Below are 14,930 nucleotides of genomic sequence, written 5' to 3'. Positions count from 1 at the left end.
CGACTTCTGTGGTTGGCCGGGTGTATGCACACTGACTAGGTCGCTGGTTGGGTTGTGTTTTGGGGGACACACAGCTCTCGACCTTCGCCTCTCCCGAGTCCGTACGGGAGTTGCAGCGATGAGACAAGACTGTAACTACCAATTGGATACCACGAAATTGGGGGTAAAATAAAATACATAAAATAACATCCGGGGCTTAGCCCTGAAGACCTGGGTCTGACTCCGGATGTTACTAATGTTTTGTACACTCAGTGTCTATTCAGTCAATAAAAAAGCAAGTGCCATTTAAGATACATTTCTTGAAAACATAATTTCAGCTGATTATTTTATGTTGTGAAACACAATCAGTAACCTTGCTTGTAGAAGCTTATGGATGTGCAATGACATAGCCTTGTTTTGTTTATTTAGCAGACAAGATGCTCTTATTTCGAGAGCCCTTATCAGAGTCAAGACACATCTATTTTATAGTTTAAAAATATGACGTAGTATAACAAAATAAAATATAACACATTATTTTCCCAAATGAAAAAAGTTACCAGTGCGAAGTGATGCGTATCTCATGCCTGGAACAGTTATTCTCAAAGAGTGATCATTTCAGTGGCGTGTATTCATGGATGCTAAGGGAAGTCAGGCTTCCCCCAAAAATGTACCCCCAAAAATGAAATATATATATATATATTTTTTTTTAAATCTTTCGTCTCTCTGTATTTCATACATTTCCTTCAATTCGCAAGAGGATGAATTTATCTCACCGGAGAAAGCATCTGAACAAACAAAACAGTGTCCCTCTGCTCCCCTCCTCAAGAAGCCAACACTCGACTTATTTGACGTCAAAAACTATAGACCTGTATCCCTTCTTAATAATTTTCTTTCCAGAACACTTGATCATGCTGTCTCTGATCATATTTCTCGTTATCTCTCTCAGAACGAACTTGACCCTAACCGGTCAGGCTTCAAGACGGGTCACTCAACCGAGCCTGCTCTTCTCTGTGTCACGGAGGCTTTCCGCACTGCCAAAGCTGACTCTCTGTTTTCATCCTCTATCCGCTGCCTTCGACACCGTGAATCCTCCTCTCCACTCTCTCAGGGCTGGGCGTCTCAGGCTATGCACACTTTTGGATTGCAAGTGACGTGGAGAGGATCTGTGTATGCACCACATACTCTCACTACTGGTGTCCCCCTGGGATCGGTTCTAGGCCCTATCCTCTTCTAAACTATGCACTCGGCTCCGTCATATCCTCACATGGTCTCTCCTATCATTGCTATGCGGATGACACTCAACTACTTTTCTCCTTCCCCCCTTCTGACACCCAGGTGGTGACACGCATCTCTGTGTGCCTGGCAAATATCTCAACTTGGATGTCGGCCCATCACCTCAAACTCAACCTCAACAAGACGGAACAGCTCTTCCTCCTGGGGAAAGCCTGCCCGCTCAAAGACACCTCCATCACAGTTGACAACTCCCCAGTTTCGCCCTCAGAGCGAGCAAAGAACTTTGGCGTGACCCTGGACAACACCCTGTCGTTCTCTGCAAACATCAAAGCGGTGACCCGCTCCTGCAGGTTCATACTCTACAACATTCGTAGAGTACGACCTTACCTCACATAGGAAGCGGCGAGGGTCCTAATCCAGGCACTTGTCCTCTCCCGTCTGGACTACTGCAACTGTTGGGTGTGCTGTTGGGTGGGCTCTCCGTTTGTTCCAACAAACGGAGCCAGCAACTTATCCAGAACGCAGCAGCCCACCTTGTACTCAACCTTCCCAAGTTCTTTCATGCCACCCCGCTTATCCGCACACTCCAACAGCTTCCAGTCGAAGCTTGCATCCACTAAAAGACCATGGTGCTTACCTACGGAACAGCAAGAGGAACTTCCCTTCCCTACCTTCAGGTTATGCTCAAATCCTACAACCCAACCCGATCCCTCCGTTCTACCACCTCAGGTCTCTAGGCTCTCCTACAGCTCCTGCTCAGTCCAAGCTCTTCTCTGTCCTGGCACCCCAATGGTGGAACCAGCTTCCCCCTGAAGCTAGGACAGCAGAGTCTCTGCCCATCTTCTGAAAAACATCTAAAACCCTACCTCTTCAAAAAGTATCTTAAATAATCCCCCTCAACTCGACCAAAATAAAAATAACACTTAACCAGCACTTGCACTTGACCCCCCTAGCTCCGACTCTATTGATAGCTATGTTATTGACGAACAATTTACATTCTATGCTTGTGATGTGGTTGTCCCACCTAGCTATCTTAAGATGAATGCACTAACTGTATGTCGCTCTGTATAAGTGTCTGCTAAATTACTAAAATGTGAACAAAAATGTAGCCCATCTATCTGATGCTGTCTGATCAAAAAGAGTTTGACATTGTTGCTGCCCATAGCATTGAATACAAGGGAGCATTTGGCCTCCCTTGAATAAAAAAAAGAAGTAATAATAGCCAATCAGCATTAAGCTAAACTGAGCGAGCTCAGCTGTAAATGGTCCTGGGACACAAAAAAAAGTGTTTAGGGAAGCCAGTTTGGATTTGGCTTCACACCGATCACATCACATCAGAAACCAAACGTCATTGACAGAAACAACTTGAACTGTTGCATCTCGTTGTGTTGTTGTCCTCCGGTGACTAGCTAAAATCATCCCTTTCCTAAATTAGCCATGGATGGGGATAGGGATTTGGACTTGTGGTTTTACTTAATTCTCCGTACTGGCCAACGATTATAACAGTGATTCTGATCCAACCATAAATTCATACATTGTGCCCCTGGCCTGAGAGGACGGAAGTTCAATATGTAGCTAGATGTAGTAGGCTAATGTTAACTACCTGGCCTGGCGCATCATTGCCCAAGAAAGGAAGTTCGGCTACCGAGCAAGCATTTTTTTAGCCAGGTAGCCTAGGACAACTAAAACTAAAAGTGTGTACTGTATGACAGAGTCATAGACCATTTAGGCAACATAAAGAAGAGGATGGCATTGGCTTTTCTCTACAAGTAGTGTGAGTCAAAATGTTTTTTTGTACTTGCAAGCCCACACACACACACACACAGAAATCAGTGCCATGGACAGCCACATAATATTTAGCTTACGTTGATTGGACTAAATCGTTTTTGGTGTATTTTAGTTGTCACTGTATTAGACTAAGCATAGGTTACAAGATAATGTTGAAATGTTGAAGTTGAAATGGTGCTGGATTAATGGAGCCAGCGCTTGTTTTCTTAGTAAGTTGCGGTAACTCTCTCTAGTTCTAAATCAATACTTGTTTAGTAGTCTGAAAATGTTGGAAAAAATAATTGCTTGACCATGCTGTAGGTTTGTTTATTACATGCAATGTGTTTTGTGGACTTCACAGGACAGATGTTGCTCTCCGGTTTTGTGATGAAACAAAGGTGTGGTTGAATTTATTCTGCCACTGTCTTCTTATTGTCTCAGCCTTAGGCCTATATATCACAGTGTCAAGGCACATGAATTAAGGGGTTATAGACCAAACAACGCAATTAACACAACACATAGGTTGGAAAAAAATGGCCTTACTGAAGAGCTCAGTGACTTTCAATGTGGCACCGTCATAGGATGCCACCTTTCCAACAAGTCAGTTCGTCAAATTTCTGCCCTTCAAGAGCAGCCCCGGGTAACTGCTGTTATTGTGAAGTGGAAAGGTCTAGGAGCAACAACGACTCAGCCGTGAAGTGGTAGGCCACACAAGCTCACAGAACAGGACTGCCGAGTGCTGAAGCACATAGCGTGTACAAATCATCTGTCCTCTGTTTCAACACACTACTGAGTTCCAAACTGCCTCTGGAAGCAACGTCAGCACAAGAAATGTTCGTTGGGAGCTTCATGAAATGGGTTTCCATGGCCGAGCAGCAGCACACCAGCCTAAGATTTCCATGCCCAATGCCAAGTGATGGCTGGAGTGATGTAAAGCTTGCCACCATTGGACTATGGAGCAATGGAAACGCATTCTCTGGAGTAATGAATCATGCTTCTGTCACGCGTAATGACGCTGTTGAGACGAAGCAGGTACGGGGAGTAAAACATTTAATTATAACAGACAGAGACAAAACAGGAACAGCGTCAGAAACAAATTCAAAAGACAAAAACAATACAATGCAGCAGCGGGGAACAGAGCAAGGGAACAGACAAATATAAGGGAGGAAAAGAACATGTGATAAGTGAGTCCAGGTGAGTCCAATAACGCTGATGCGAGTTATGATGGCAGGTGTGAGTGATGGATGGCAGGAGCGTGTGATGCAGGGTAATCTGGCGCCCTCAAGCGCCAGGGGAAGGGAAGAGCGGGAGCAGACGTGACAGCTTCACCATCTGGCAGTCCGACGGACAAATCTGGGTTTGACAGAGGCCAGGAAAACGCTACCTGATCCAATGCATAGTGCCAACTGTAAAGTTTGGTGGAGGAGGAATAATGGTCTGGGGCTGTTTTTCATGGGTCACGCTAGGCCACTTAGTTCTAGAAAAGGGAAATCTTAATGCCACAGCATACAATGACATTCAAGAGGATTCTGTGCTTCCAACTTTGTGGCAACAGTTTGGGGAAAGCCCTTTCCTGTTTCAGCATGACAATGCCCCCGTGCACTAAGCGAGGGCCATACAGAAATGGTTTGTCGAGATCGGTGTGGAAGAACTTGACTGGACTGCACAGAGCCCTGACCTCAACCCCATCGAACACCTTTGGGATGAATTGGAACGCTGACTGCGAGCCATGCCTAATCGCCCAACATCAGTACCCGACCTCACTAATGCTCTTGTGGCTGAATGGAAGCAAGTCCCCACAGCAATGTTCCACCATCTAGTGGAAAGCCTTCCCAGATGCGTGATGGTTGTTATAGCAGCAAAGGGCGGACCAACTTCATATTAATGCCCATGATTTTGTAATGAGATGTTTGACGAGCATTATTATTCCTAAACTGCAGCTCGTTGTTGGAACACAAATGATCCTACTTCAATTAACCAGTCTATTTTGAATTTGTGATGAAGCTGTCATTATTTGGCAGTTAATGTAGCTTGTGTATACCATCATTTAGATATGTTTTTATAGGCATTTATTTCCGTAGGCCTAACGGGAGCTTGTGTATCCCATCAGTTAGATACGTTTTTATAGGCATTTATTTCTGTACGACTAACGGGAGCTTGTGTATCCCATCATTTAGATATGTTTTTACAGACATTTATTTCTGTAGGCCTAACGGGAGCTTGTGTATCCCATCAGTTAGATACGTTTTTATAGGCATTTATTTCTGTACGACTAACGGGAGCTTGTGTGCGCACTCAGCATGCCATTTGGTGTGTGGAGGGAGTGGTCGGAACGCAATTTGTCATACCCTGATCTGTTTCACCTGTCTTTGTGATTGTCTCCACCCACCTCCAGGTGTCTCCTGTTTTCCCCATTAGTCCCCGGTGTATTTATCCCTGTGTTTCCTGTCTCTCTGTGCCAGTTCGTCTTGTTTTGCCAAGTCAACCAGCGTTTCTCCTTGCTCCTATTTTTCCCAGTCTCAGTTTTTTCCTAGTCCTCCTGGTTTTGACCCTTGCCTGTCCTGACGCTGAATCTGCCTGCCTGACCACTGCCTGTTCTGACCTCGAGTCTGCCTATCCCCATGTACTGTTTGGACTCGGACCTGTTCTCTGAACCCCTGCCTGTCCTGACCTCGAGCTTGCCTATCCCCTGGTACTGTTTGGACTCGGACCTGGTTTATGAACTCTCACCTGTCCCCGACCGGCCTTTTGCCTAACCCTTTTGGTGTAATAAATATCGGAGCTCAACCACCTGCCTCCTGTGTCTGCATTTGGGTCTCGCCTTGTGCCCTAAAGGGAATTTAGGCAGAAGAATGGTGTGATGCTTAGCTTGGTTTATTTTTTTGTACAAACGGAACACTAGAGTCAAAGCAAATTAATGTTGTCTTCAGGACAACATTTGACTTGCCCGGGCAGCAACAAAGCACATTCCACCAAATAATTTTACAGTATAAAAAAAAAGAAACATTTCTGGTTAAAGATCGAGTTTTGCACAACAAGCTACACCATATCTTATATTTTATGTAAGGTAAGACATGAAAGATGCAAGTGACTGACCAATTCCAATGAAGACAGCCTGGAATTCCTTGTCTTTCAGAGAGTTCAGGCTCATCTCGTTCATACCCAGTCCCTTCTCTCTGACAATCTGAAAGTGGGCAAGTTATGGATATTTAGGGTTTTAGGGTTGAGTTAAATGTGTGTCTGATGTAAGTGAATAATCAGTGACATTCATCACATAAAATACACACAGTGAGGTTCAGAGACAGAGACAATAGGACCATGGTCGGGTAACATTCCTCTGGGGTTCGATAACTACATGGAAAAGACAAATGACACAGCCATGACAGCGGCCTATTTGTTTGTGTTTGTCACTGGCGTAATAGAGTGAAGTTGGGACAACGTCTTCCTTCTCATTTCCCTCACACTCTTTCTCTTAATTAAATTAATTGAGAGGCCATCTTAATGGAATTCATTTCTGGAGATTAATAAAGCCTTAAAGAAAAGGTCAGAAGGCAAGAAGCAATAGCTACCTCCCCTCTCTTCATCCCCTCACTCCTGTCTAGCCAACCTCAAGGAATGTTGTCTCTCTCTTTTATCTCTTTCTTTTCCCCATGCTTCCCTTTCTTCTCTCTCCATCTTTCTTTCACACCCCTCTCCCTCTCCACCTCTTTCAATACCCCATCTATTTCTCTCTCTCTCTCTTCCATTACTTTTTCTCTCTCTCTTCCCTTCTTCGTTTCTCTCTCTCTCCATCAAATAAATAAATAATTAGGAATAAATCAAATTAATCACGGTTAGGTGAGCTGGATGAGTAGTATTGATTGGCCTTTTTCCTGGCTATGGCATTCAGACAATGACCAGATGGATACCCTACGCCGGAGGAAGTGTCTTTGTCACTTAGCTTTCCCCACTGTAGCTTCTAATTGTTTTCTCTGCTAGGTACCTGTTTGTTTAGGGCTTTAGGTTGCTGTTGTCGTTATTAATGTCACTGACATTTTCCTGGTGATGGGTGCATAGCTCTTGACAGTGAGAGTGTTGTGTGTGAGCATAGTGTGTCTATGGTTTGGTGAGTGTGTGTGTATGTAAGTGGTGAGTGGTGAATCTAAAGAGGACCAGGCTCTGAGGGGTGGCCAGTCCACTTCTGGCTGTGCCGGGTGGAGATTATAAGAGTACATGGCCATTAAGGCCAGATCGTTCTTCAAGATGTTCAAACATTGATAGATGATCAGCAGGGTCAAATAATAATACCTGTGGTTATAAAGGGTGCAACAGGTCAGCACCTCAGGAGTAAATGTCAGTTGGCTTTTCATAGCCAAGCATTCAGAGGTCGAGACAGCAGGTGTGGGAGAGAGGGAGCGAAAGAGCGGATCGAGAACAACAGGTCTGGGACAAGGTAGCATGTCCAGTGAACAGGTCAGAGTTCCATAGCCACAGACAAAACAGCAGAAACTTGATCAGCAGCACGACTAGGTGGACTGGAGACGGGGGCAGCCAGGAGTCCTCAGGCCAGGTAGGTCTGAGGCATGATCCTAGGGCTCAGGTCCTCTGGGAGTGGAGAGAGAGAGATATGGGAGAATTAGACAGAGCATACTTACATTCACACAGGACACCAGATAAGACAGGAGAATTTTACGTGATCCTAGCCCCCCGGCACATAGACTATTGCAGCATAGATACTGGAGGCTGAGTTGGGGGGGAACTATGGCCCTGTCCGACGATACCCCGAGACAGGGCCAACCAGGCAGTATATAACCTCACCCACTTTGCTGAAGCACACACCACTAGAGGGATATCAACAGACCACCAATTTACTACTCTGAGTCAAGGCTGAGTATAGCCCATGAAAGATCTTCTCCACCGCACGAGCGTGACAGGAAGATCACATCAGTGACTCAACCCACTCAAGTCGAGTATAGCAAAATAATCCTGGAACGAAGTGACGCACCCTTCCTAGCGACGGCATGGAAGAACACTACTAAGCCAGGCTCAGCCCCCGCAGTACGGTCAGAGGCACAGAATCCCAGTGGAGAGAGGGGAGCTGGCCAGGCAGAGACAACAAGGGCGGTTCAACACTACCTGGACCAGACTACACTCAATCATAGGACCTACTGAAGAGATTCATCTTCAGTAAAGATTTATAGATTGAGACCGAATCTGCGTCTCTTAAATGGATAGGCAGACCATTCCACAAAAATGTAGCTTTATAGGAGAAAGTCCTGCCTACAGCTGTTTGTATAAAAATTCTCAGGACAATAAGGAGGCCTGGGTCTTGTGACCGTAGTGTATGTGAAGGTATGTACGGCAGGACCAAATCGGAGAGATAGGTAGGAGCAAGTCCATGTAGTGCTTTGTAGTTTTGTAGTAAAACCATAAAATCAGACAGAGCATTAACAGGAAGCCAGTGTAGAGAGGCTAGCACTGGAGTAATATGATCGAATTTTGGGATTCTAGTCAAGATTCTAGCAGCCGTTTTTAGCACTAACTGAAGTTAATTTAATGCTTTATCTGGGTAGCCGGAGATTAGGGCATTGCAGTATTCTAATCTAAAAGTGACAAAAGCATGGATTAGTTTTTCTGCATTTGTGGACAAAAAGTTTCTGATTTTTGCAATGTTATGAAGGTGGAACAAAGCTGCCCTTGAAATATTATTGATATGTTCGTTAAAAGAGTGATTTGGGTCCAGTGTAAAGCCGAAGTCTTTCACAGTTTTATTTGAGACGACTGTACAACCATCAAAATGAATTGTCAGCTCAAACAGCAGAGCTCTTTGATTTTTAGGACTTAGAACTTGCATCTCTGTTTAAAACTAGTTAAAAGTAAAACGTTTGCCGCCATCCACTTCATTATGTCTGAAACACTAGCTTCCAGGGTAGGCAATTTTGGTGCTTCACCATGTTTCATCAAAATGTACGGCTGTGTGTCGTCCGCAAGTGGAAGTTGACATTGTGTTTCCAAATGACATTATCAGAGGTAGAATATATAGTGAAAGTAATAGTGGTCCTAAAACAGAACCTTGAGGAACACCGAAACTTACGATTGTTTCAGTTGCTGAGTTGAAGTCAAGTAGGTCAAGTACGGACTGGAAGGTTTAGAGGCCATGACTATTTTTGTGAATGTGTCTAGATACAGGATTAAAAAACTTGATTGTCTCAATTGATCCTAGGTCCTGGCAGTTCTGGCCAGACTCAGGACAATTGAGTCTTGGAGAAATACGCAGATTCAAATAGGAGTCCGTAATTTGTATTCTAATGATCATGATGTTTTCTTCAAATAAGTTAATTAATTAATCACTGCTGAAGTGAAGGCCATCCTCACTTGGGGAATGCTGCCTTTTAGTTAGCTTTGCGACAGTATCAAAAATATAGTTTTTATAGTTTTTATTCTCCTCAATTAGTTTGGAAAAGTAGGCTAATCAAGCAGCTGTGAGGGCTCTTTGATATTACACGGTACTGTCTTTCCAAGCTAGTCAGAAGACTTCCAGTTTGGTGTAGTGCCATTTCTGTTCTAATTTTCTGGAAGCTTGCTTCAGGGCTCAGGTACAGACTATTTGTTGTGATTTCAAATGTAACAAGATGGTGGTCCGATAGTCCAGGATTATGAGGAAAAACATTTAGATCCAGAATTATTTATTCCACGGGACAACTAGACCCAGGGTATGACTGTGGCAATGTGTAGGTCGGAAAACATGTTGGACAAACCCCACTGAGCCGTTGATGGCTCCGAAAACCTTTTGGAGTGGGTCTGTGGACTTTTCCGTGTGAATATTGAAGTCAACAAAAATGTGAATATTATCTGCCATGACTATGAGGTCCGATAGGAATTCAGGGAACTCAGTGAGGAACACTGTATACAGCCCAGGAGGCCTGAAACAGTATCTATAAAAAGTGATTTAGAAGGCTGCATAGATTTCATGACATGAAGCTCAAAAGACGAAAACACTGTATTTTTTGTGTGTAAATTGTAATTTGCTGTCATAAATGTTAGCAACACCTCCACCTTTGCGGGATTCACGGGGGATATGGTCACTAGTGTAACCAGGAGGAAAGGCCTCATTTAACACAGTAAATTCATCAGGCTTGAGCAATGTTTCAGTAAGGACAATCACATCAAGTTTATGATCAATGATTCGTTTATTGACTACTTGACTGCCTTGGAAGTGAGGGATCTAACATTAAGTAGTCCTATTTTGATATGTGAGATATTATCACAATCTCTTTCAATAGTAACAGGAATGGAGGAGGTCTTTGCTAAGGATTGCTAAGGCAAACACCACAAAGTTTAGTTTTGCCCGACCTAGATTGAGGCACAGACACGGTCTCAATGGGGAAAGCTGACTACACTGACTGTGTTAGTGGCGGACTCCACTAAACTGGCAGGCTGGCTATCTCATTGTGGAGCTGGAGGAGTTAGAGCCCTGTCTTTGTTGATAGATGAGATGACAGCACCCCTCCAGCTTGGATGGGGTCCGTCACTCATCAGCAGGCCAGGCTTGATCCTGTTTGTAGGGGAGTCCCAGAAAGAGGGCCAGTTATACACACATTTTATCTTTTAGGAGGGGCAGAAAACTATTTTCAACCAGCGATTGAGATGTGCGAGTCTGCTGTAGAGCTCATCACTCAGAGATAATTACTCGATGCCAACACATCCTTCTAGCTAAGTTACACGCTGAAGTTATGTTGCTCTTGGTGACCTCTGACTGTTTCATCCTAACATTGTTGGTGCTGATGTGGATAACAATATCCCTGTATATCGTGACTTTACTTTCATTAATCTGATTACTGTTATTTATTTAAGCCATGAAGTGCTTCGAACGGCTGGTCATGGCTCACACCATTATCCCAGAAACCCTAGACCCACTCACATTTGTATACCGCCCCAACAGATCCACAGATGATGCAATCTCTATTGCACTCCACACTGTCCTTTCCCACCTGGACAAAAGGAACACCTATGTGAGAATGCTATTCATTGACTACAGCTCAGCGTTCAACACCATAGTGCCCTCAAAGCTCATCAATAAGCTAATGACCCTGGGACTAAACACCTCCCTCTGCAACTGGATCCTGGACTTCCTGACGGGCCGGCCCCAGGTGGTAAGGGAAGGTAACAACACATCTGCCATGCTGATCCTCAACACAGAGGCCCCTCAGGGGTGCGTGCTCAGTCCCCTCCTGTACTCCCTGTTCACTCATGACTGCACGGCCAGGCACGACTCCAACACCAACATTACGTTTGTCGATGTCACAATAGTGGTAGGCCTGATCACCGACCACAACGAGACAGCCTATAGGGAGGAGGTCAGAGACCTGGCCGTGTGGTGCCAGTACAACAACCTCTCCCTCAACGTGATTAAGACAAAGGAGATGATTGTGGACTACAGGAAAAGGAGGACCGAGCACGCCCTCACTCTCATCGACGGGGCTGCAGTGGAGCAGGTTGGTGTCTGCATCACCAAGAAACTAACATGGTCCAAGCACACCAAGACAGTCGTGAAGAGGGCACGACAAAACCTATTCCCCCTCAGGAGACTGAAAAGATTTGGCATGGGTCTTCAGATCCTCAAAAGGTTCTACAGCTGCACCATCGAGAGCATCCTGACTGGTTGCATCACTGCCGAGTATGACAACTGCTCGGCCACCAACCGCAAGGCACTACAGAGGGTAGTGCGAACGGCCCAGTACATCACTGGGGCCAAGCTTCCTGCCATCCAGGACCTCTATACCAGGCAGTGTCAGAGGAAGGCCCTAAAACTTGTCAAAGACTCCAGCCACCCTAGTCATAGACAAGACAAGCGGTAACAGAGCGCAAGTCTAGGTCCAAGAGGCTTCTAAACAGCTTCTACCCCCAAGACTCCTGAACACCTAATCAAATGGCTACCCAGACTATTTGCATTGCCCCCTCCTCTTTTACACCACTGCTACTCAATGTTGTTATCATCTATGCATAGTCACTTTAATAACCCTACCTACATGTATATATTACCTTAACTATCCGGTGCCCCCTGCACATTGACTCTTAACCGGTACCCCCTAGTATATAGTCTCGCTATTGTTATTTTACTGCTGCACTTTAATTACTTGTTACTTTTATTTCTTATTCTTATCTGTATTTTTTTTAAACTGCATTGTTGGTTAGGGGCTCATAAGTAAGCATTTCACTGTAAGATCTACACCTGCTGTATTCGGCGCATGTGACTAATACAATTTGATTTGATAACTATGTTTAATTGTTATCCGATTAAATTAATCATGTAACAACTCATTAGGATTTGGGGCACCACAGAAGAAGTTGTTTAGTGAGTTACCATCTCCCGAAATAAACTCCATAGGGTCTTTACCTATTTCATCGATAAACAGTCCTCTTTTTAATCATTACCTTTTATCAAAACTAATTTTGAACAATCGTAACCTTCTTTGATCTGCAAAAACACCAGCCTTGCGCATTATTCAGTACTACACACATTGGTTTAATAATTTATTTACTAGCTAACTAAATAATAACACAGAATACACACACACACTTACATGAGACAAATTTCCCTAGTGGACTGACAAGATATGACGGCTTGTAACAACAGAGATGGAGAGGGAGGGAAAGAGAGAGATAATTATATAATTATTCGCCCATTAACCATATACTTTGCACACGAACCTCCGCCCATTTGGAATAATGAATCATGCATGTATTTACGTGTGAAATGCCTTCATTTGTCGTTTATGTCGGTCAGAACCGGAAAGTTGTTGGCCTTCCAGCTGTATAGCTCTGATTGTCCGAAAGGAGTCTACCCTTTCCTGTCTTTTACTGTTGTTCACTCTGGAAGATACCCAGCCATGTCGACGTTTCCCATTGGTGATGAGCGTAGTAGGATAGTCTCACTTAGATTCGCTTTTCTTGATATCTGACATAAGACAGCTAATCAGCTGTACCAGAGATTGTCTAAAGTGAGCTTCTCGCCTTTTCCTTCTCGTGTTGGTATTCAGGTTTCGGATCACGACGGACATGAGCTGCAGCTCTTCGTCTGTGTGGTCTAAAGGAAGGTGAGTATATTTCTTCACCTCGCGTTGAGGTTCAACGTTTCAACCATTTCCAAAATGAAGCTACCCGCCTCACGTTTCCTGGTCTAAAGGTTGATTCCTCTTCTTTATGCACTCTTGGTTAAAAGGGGCGTTCCGTCAGGCTGACAAGCTCTCTGAACTCACTTGGGGCATGGCTAGTTAATGTGCAAAGGATATCAAAACTATTATCTCATTAGAAAACTATAATCACATTCCTATCTTAACACAAATACCTTCATCATTCTTCATATTGTATTCACAATATATTGGATGAAAACTTGACAGATAAAGGGGGTATCATGTCCAAGTTACAGTATTTGGTCCATACAGTTTTTAATAACATCACAAAATGAAAAACAGTATGACAGTAGTTTTCTACATTTCCCCGCTGACCATTCCCCACATTCTTTATGTTAGAATTATTGTTCCATTATCCACATTTGGACATTAGAGTTTTGGGTGGGCAAAAGTCGCTCTAGACAAAGGCATTCCTTTGATTGATACTAATGGGTAGAGAGGGAGTTCTCTCCTGCTTAAATTTACTTCTGGGTGTGGAGATGTTAAAACCACCACAGTTCCCTCCTCCCCCCTTTGCGGGTGGGAGAGGATCTGGTTATTGTCAGCCATTTCCAAGCTGATCTGACCAATTGTGATCCTCATAGGACAGTCATGACACCATCTACACCATCCCGTTTTAGCCTCAGCCAGCACCATCTTCAGATTAGCCTTTATGTCGGTAGCCTTGCCCCCTGATAAACAGTGTATGATCGCTGAATGATTATTTTCAAGTCTAATAAGTCTAATATTGCGGGTAATGGAGTCACGAATGACTAGGGTTTTCAATTTGTCAGAGCTAATGGTGGAAGGCTTTGGCAGCTCAGACCCCGTAACGGGTGGAGGAAAGACCTGAGAAGGCTCGGGCTCTAACTCCGACTCGTTGCTTAATGGAGAAAACGGCTGAATGACAGACACCGGTTGAGCATGCAGAAAGCATTTCTTTCCAGAAGCCATGAGAAAATTGTCTGGCTGCGGGGACTGGGCAGGGGGATTAACACTACTACGTGTATTTACTGGTGTCACAGACACTGTATCATCCTTTCCTGCACTTAAATTGCCCTTGCCTAACTGTTGCATCTGAAGCCGAGCTTGCAACTCGGCTATCCTCACCATAAGGCAATAGTTCTCCTGTATATTAAGAGTACAGCGACTGCAATGAGAAGGCATAATGTTACTTCACTTTTTTTTCGGACAGAGGAGGTCCTGCAGATTTATCTCCAGATAGATACGGGGTGAAAAGGTTGAATAAAAAAAGTTGTGTAAGGACAAAACTAAGACCCTTGGTAAACTTGTTAAATACAGAGTTTGATTAAATAGTTATTAAGAGACAACACGGAAAAGTCGCTGCTGTGACATGTTGAGGAGGTAAAGTAAGGTGCGGTATCAGGGGTGGCTATAATCAGTGTGGTGTTTGTAAGCAGTCAGGTGTGGTGAGGTGGTGTGTGTGCGCGTGTGCGTGTGCGCAATGCAAGTGGTTGTACGTACAGTATGTGTGTGTATGTGTGTGCGTGTGCGCACATGCATGTGTGTGTACTCAGTGTGGTGTGTGTTTATTACCGTCACCCCCAGGTCTTTCATCAGGTCAATCTCAAACTCCATCACCAAGTGGAAATGTCTTGGAGCAACAACGGCTCAGCCGTGAAGTGGTAGGCCACACAAGCTCACAGAACGGGACCGCTGAGTGCTGAAGCGCATAGCGCGTAAAAATCGCCTGTCCACGGTTGCAACACTCACTACCGAGTTCCAAACTGCCTCTGGAGGCAACGTCAGCACAATAGCTATTCGTCGGGAGCTTCATGA

At 44.4% G+C, this 14,930-nt stretch overlaps 1 pseudogene; it reads right to left on the bottom strand.

Moving 5' to 3' along the window:
• The window catches only part of LOC139559580 (dihydropyrimidine dehydrogenase [NADP(+)]-like), a 151,650-nt pseudogene that overhangs the window by 98,639 nt on the left and 38,081 nt on the right, over nt 1-14,930 (bottom strand).

Source organism: Salvelinus alpinus, chromosome 30, assembly GCF_045679555.1.
Source record: "Salvelinus alpinus chromosome 30, SLU_Salpinus.1, whole genome shotgun sequence".
NCBI classification, from domain to species: domain Eukaryota; kingdom Metazoa; phylum Chordata; class Actinopteri; order Salmoniformes; family Salmonidae; genus Salvelinus; species Salvelinus alpinus.
This window is presented reverse-complemented; position numbering and strand designations above follow the sequence as displayed.